Raw genomic sequence first — 6,348 nt, 5'->3', positions numbered from 1 at the left:
TTTTTTGTAATCTGATAAATAAAGCTATATGTATGAATTTACTGCCATCGTCAACAAAAATTTCAAAAGAAGTAACATATTTTGAAGATCCGAGCTTTGATAAGTTCGAGTATAAAGATGAGAAATCAATCAAATTTTTAGTAGAAGGAAACCACATGTTATATCAAGAAAATCGTTGTGCGCCATCAACAGTACTTTAAGAATATCTGCCTTACACATAAAAAAATAGAAAAAGATATGACAAATGAATTAGTAACGAATAAGGAAATACGATCTTTAAGGGGTAAAGCCACTCTAGAATTGTCAAAAAATCGATTTTTTTTTGTTAAACGATGCTTTAAGGTCTTAGAAATAAGGTACACTTGGTTTCAAAGCTCGGATAAATCTCTATTATCCCTTTTTCGTAATCCGTTTGCCGCCGCGTTCACATCTGTGAATAATGAAACTGAAACTTTAAATCAGAACTCGAACACCTTTTATCTGATTGACTTGAAATTTTGAGTGAAACTTTACAATAACATTATCTTTGGAAGTAACTAGGGATTTTGCGATAAGTTGAACAAAACTTTTTTTATAAACAATTTTGTGCAACATTTTTTAACGAAAAATGCACTTTTTTCCAACATGCACCATTCTTACAAAAAGTGATATTTCGCAATTCCCCTAGGTACTTCTATAGAAAAACTTCTATATTTTTCAAAAATCTTTGAATTTTTGTTCCAGCTCAGAAATTATAGGAGCTTCGATTCCGCCCGTTGGACGCTTTCCGCAAAAAGGCACTTTGGAGCAATGGCTCTGGTGCTGCCATTTTGGCAATAAATAATTAATAAAAAAATTTTTTTATACTTTAATATATAGATAATTAATATAATTAAACCAATTTTTATTTATGATTATTGTATTTCTGAAAAAAATTATCAAAAATTGGCTTTTTTTGGGACTCTAGAGTGGCGTTACCTCTTAAGGGAGTAGTACCCTTTGGAAATTTCAAAAAATCGATTTTTTTTATTGCATATTTTAAAAGTGTTATCCTCTACGCGTATTTTGAGCCCTTGCCGATTGCAAAATTCCAAAAATTGACGAAGTTATAGCCGTTGGAGCGAAGTAGTGTCGGCCGCTAAACCGGTCTGAGACGCCGCCGCCGCTCGGTGTTTACGAAAATTATACCTGCTGCAGACCCTTCTCTCGTTCGAATTGTATTGTCCATTTCTTGTATATATTTTTTCAATAATTCAATGGCAGAGGGGAACTAGCAACCGTTAGATTTAAAGTCCTGCACACGGTCGTGGTTCTGCATACCTGCTCCGTTATTTCAATTTCAACCAGTATTTCACAGTCCGTTTGACAGTATACACCGCGTGAGTCTAACGAAAATAAAATGCCGAAGAGACGAGCAAGTGCAAGTTGCAAAGGTTCCAGAAATACTGAGGGAAGACCTTGTAGACCGAAAAAAAGGATACGTCCTTTGAATGCATCTGAGAAGGAGCAAGAGACAGCCAGTACTAGTAAATCAGCGAAAAAATTACAAAATTGGATGGTGGATGTAGAAATTGACGCGAAATTCGGCTATAGAATTATAAATTTTGTAGCAGTCTTCTCTGCAATTAGTAACCATGTGAAGTGCTCAACTTGTGGAGGCAAAGTGGAATTTTTGGAGTCAAGTATTCGTGGACTCGGTTTTAAAATATTAATAACGTGTAATGCGTGTGAACCGCGAGGAGTATTTTCTAGTCCGCTTATCGGTGGTAATGCTTACGATATTAACAGACGCATTGCTTTTGCTATGAGATTACTTGGACAAGAATTAGCGGGAATAGAAACGTTTTGTGGTATAATGGATTTACCGAGACCAGTTATTCGTAAATCATACGTATATATACAAAAAAATATTTTCTGTGCAGCAAAAGCTGTATGGGAAAAAATACGAGAGAAGGCAGGAGAAGAGGAAAAAATGCTAACATTGCAAGCGGCAACTTGTAAAAAACTAAATGGTCTAATTGTGTCTGGAGACGGAACATGGAAACAACGAGGCTTTTCATCATTGTATGGCGTCTGTACTGTAATCGGCCATTATTCCAAAAAAGTACTCGATGTTGTGATATAATCATCTTACTGTAAGGCTTGCGTTCACTGGGAAAAACAAAAGGACACCGAAGAGTATGCAGAGTGGAAGAAAACGCACGATGCTAAATGTTTTGCCAATCATACAGGATCTGCACGGAAGATGGAAGTTGATGCTATCGTAGATATTTTTCAACGATCTTTGGAGGTTCATGGAATAAGATACTTGTTTTACATTGGAGATGGAGATAGCAAAACTTTCGCTGCAATCTTGAAATCGAAACCATATGGTGATGTACTTGTACAGAAAAAGGAATTGGAAATACTGGGAGGCTACAATCAAAATTGTAATGAAAGTGTAAACTCTGTCATATGGAAAATTGCGCCAAAAATATCTTTCGAGAGTGCTGAGGTCGTCGAAATAGCAGCATATATTGCCTGCAGTACATTCAACGAAGGAGCAATGGCATATCTGAATGTTATGCAGGTATTGAATTTGAAAATTGGCGACAAAGCACAACAGTGGAGCGTGTATGCTGATCAACAGCGCGTCAATGCTGCCGATCTTCAAGCGCAGGAAAGCACGCGAAAGGCAAGATCTGCTCGTAGGCTTGAGGGATTTGCTGCAGAGGACATTTTAGCCGATGCAGAAGGGCTGCAATATGGTGTAGGAACAGCAGAATAATGGTAGGATGAAATAATTATCACTTTATCTCATAGAAAACAGTTGCCAAAACTTTAAACGCGTTTATCTTGAAACGACTTTTTTTGAAACGGTGTACGCGATTCCGAACGTACTTTTATTCCGGCTGTCTTGGCGTTTGGCTTATATCAATATAACAGCATAATGCTCATGTTGACGTAGAGTTTTTTTGTCCCCGATGAACCATGTGTCAATAACAATAAAAAAACCGTTGGTTTTTTCGGCACAAAATGAACTTCTTTTTGTTAAGCGCTATAACTCTTTCACAATTTTTAACATTTTTACAATTATCGAACGTCAACTTGTGGGAAATACATTTGAATTTAATACCCTTTTTGCGTTTTTCATTTCAGGCACGCCGTACAGGAGCTACTATGTACACACCGTAGTCGAGCGCGCGCGCTGGAGGACTCTGCGAGATGACTCATAACTCATACATTTCTCATTATTTTTCAATATAAAAAATACTGCAAATGCACCTAAACATGTACTTCAATATCGTATACATTATGAACCTGATTGGCCTACCACTTTGTCACAAATAAATTTTGAAATTTACCCTCATTTTCGGCCGCCAGAGGGTACTACCCCCTTAAGCAGATTTTATTATATATTGCAACTGGCTCAATAGAACAAAAAGATTATTATACGTTACAAGATTTATTAACAGCAGCTGATAAGTATGACGTACCATGTTGACATGATGTTTACAATGCTATGGAACTTATACAACTTGCGTTGTTGTCTAATGCAAAATTTTTGAGAACACATTCGGCAACTTTTATTAAATTTTACATAAAAGAGATTAGGAATACTGATCAATTTCGAGGTTTACCACAAGAGAATTTAATTAAGATAATGGAGTTAATTGAGATAAGAAACTTACCTGAAGGCAGTACTCATTATTCTTTGTTACCGTTTAAGGCAGATAAGAAACTTACATTTGCAAATATTGAAGTGTAATATTGCATGTAAAAAAAAATAAGAATTCTTACAAACCTATGTTACCTGTAAATATTTCATTTATTTTTATCAGTACTATGTCTTATAAAAAATTTCGTTCTGTAGATTATTCTGTGTACATACACATTATAGCGTCGGAGTCTTTAGCAACTACCTTTTTCAACGAAGTATTAATTTTTCTTAAATTTAAGCTTGATTTTTGTTTTTCAATGTTTATTTGCGTTTTCGCTATTGTCATTAATTCGAGTTCATAAAATGTGATTTATTTCAAACAATCAAATTTATAATTATTCCTTAATATATGTAGATGAAGAAATTAATAAACTTATATTTCATTATTTATTTTTTTACCAGTTTATTTATCTTTATTTTTAATTCCGAGACGTATGTGATGTTGAGCGAATTACATACACAGATGCTCGATTTAATTAATAGAATTACAATACGATCACCTGAAGATGAAAGAAAATGCTTTACAAAAATTTATAAATCGGCTAATTTGAGTTAAATTTAATAAATTCAACAAATTTGAGTTAAATTTAATAACTCATTATTTCGAAATGTAAACATTTTGAAATAATAAGTTATTAAATTTACTCTTAAAAAAAATGAAAATAAGACATAGCTTTTTTGATTGATTTTGTATCTCTTGTTAATCTAGTCTCTGTGCTTCATTCGGTATGAAACTATATCGTCGTTTTAGGAGAAGGTAATTCGAAAGTAAAAAATAAGAATTAAATAATTAAATAATATCATAATAATTATTACGATAAAAGTGTGCAAAACTTTAAAAAAGTATTCTTATATTTTTAATTTAATCTCACGATCAGCGACACTAGTCGTGAGTTATAAAAGTTCTTCGTTTAAATTTAGCATCTGATTGTTCAGCTTTTTTCGGCAACTGCAAATTTTATACAAAATATTTCACCGGAAGAAATATTGACTGTTTTTAGCAATGATAAATGGGTTGATCATTTACAGATTTCTCGAATAAAAATAAAAATATTCGACATTGCGATAGCTTAAGGATAGCGATAGATTCATAGCGCGTTGCGACATTATATCGATTTTCTTCTCAACGTTTATCATAATAAAACTTGACTGTTTTCGGGGCTTCTTCGGCAATCGATTTAAACGCGTGTTGATTTCAAACGTAATCAAGACGGGATCAAACGTAAGCTGCTATCTCGCTGTGTTCGCGAACTTAGTCAGAACAAACCGAATAGTAACATTTACTTCGCCAGTGAATATTATAATTAACAGTAAAGACTTTTTAATCCAACTTACTTTGACCAAAACTATGCAATGGTCGTATTGTCACAAAAAAAATTATAGTCAGTAGAGTTGATTTAAAAAGTTTTGACTGTTAGTTATAACGATTCCGAGAAGCCAATAGATCTATCGTTTCCGCTCGCTGTTGCCAAGAGTTCAAAGTTTTTAGTATATTTTTTTTATTTCGAGTATAAATAAAATCGCGGGACTTTCTTACATCGGTCAATCATCAGTCAATTAATTGAATCATCAGTCATTACTTACTTTTCTAAATTACAGTAAACGAAAATGTAACTCTAAACGAATTTGATCCGGGACACTCGCCGTTCGGTCTACCTCTAAATTCTAAACTTCGTGTACATTTATTTTCTTTTTTCTCTTTTGTATATTTCGGCTATTTAATAATAATGTAACGCGTTACGTTGCAGCTTTTCGTCAGTGTCAGCACATTCCCACATCTATCCCCGTCTTCCTTCCTCTCGCGCCACGCGGGAACAGATATCCTTACTAAAGATAAAAACTAAAGAAAAAAATATACAGGCTACATTTTCATCATCCGACGTACAAGATTTATTTTTGAACATTGTTTCAGTCGAGCATATTTAAATATATCTAAGTATATTTCAACCGCTTTATCAGCTTTTATAAAATATTGGATTTAATTGATTTCTACATTCATTAATTTCAGAGCCAAAATCAGTGCAGGATTCGAATAAGCATTTTACATAAATCTGATTGGTTTAAAAGCTTTATAAAATTTTATTTGTTTACTGAAACTGAGTTTATATTGATTCGCGTGATATATTTATAATTTACTCGAAAGAATTTTACAAGAAGTTATACATAAGTCCAAATCCGGCTTTATATCGAATTGTGTTGTTATATGAAACTACAGTGGAATAGTTATATACAAAATTACTCTATTTGATTCCTGCCTTTAGCTCCTCATTGCATCTAACAATTTAACAATCATAAGTTATATTATAAATTTTTTTGTTAAGTATAACTTAATTATAAAGTATAATGTATTCCGAAATGTATTAACAGTATTGAAAATCCATAATTTACACGTATCTTATAAATTTTCAGTACTGTTAGTACATTTCGGAATACAGATATGAATGTATATCCTTCTCTCTCGCAGAATTTTACTAGAACCGTCAAGTTGGCCAGATGGCTCTGATTAGAGAAATTCTAATGGCGTTTTCGATTTACTACTCGACCCGACTCGGGTTGTATCAATGGACGTAGAATACATACATAGATATGTATGTATTCCACGTCAATGATGCTAGAGTCCTGTATACATGATGCGACCCGAGACGGTTTGAGTCGCAAATCGAAAACGC

This window comes from Temnothorax longispinosus, unplaced genomic scaffold, assembly GCF_030848805.1.
Source record: "Temnothorax longispinosus isolate EJ_2023e unplaced genomic scaffold, Tlon_JGU_v1 HiC_scaffold_60, whole genome shotgun sequence".
Lineage (NCBI taxonomy): Eukaryota > Metazoa > Arthropoda > Insecta > Hymenoptera > Formicidae > Temnothorax > Temnothorax longispinosus.
Note: the sequence above shows the minus strand (reverse complement) of the source record.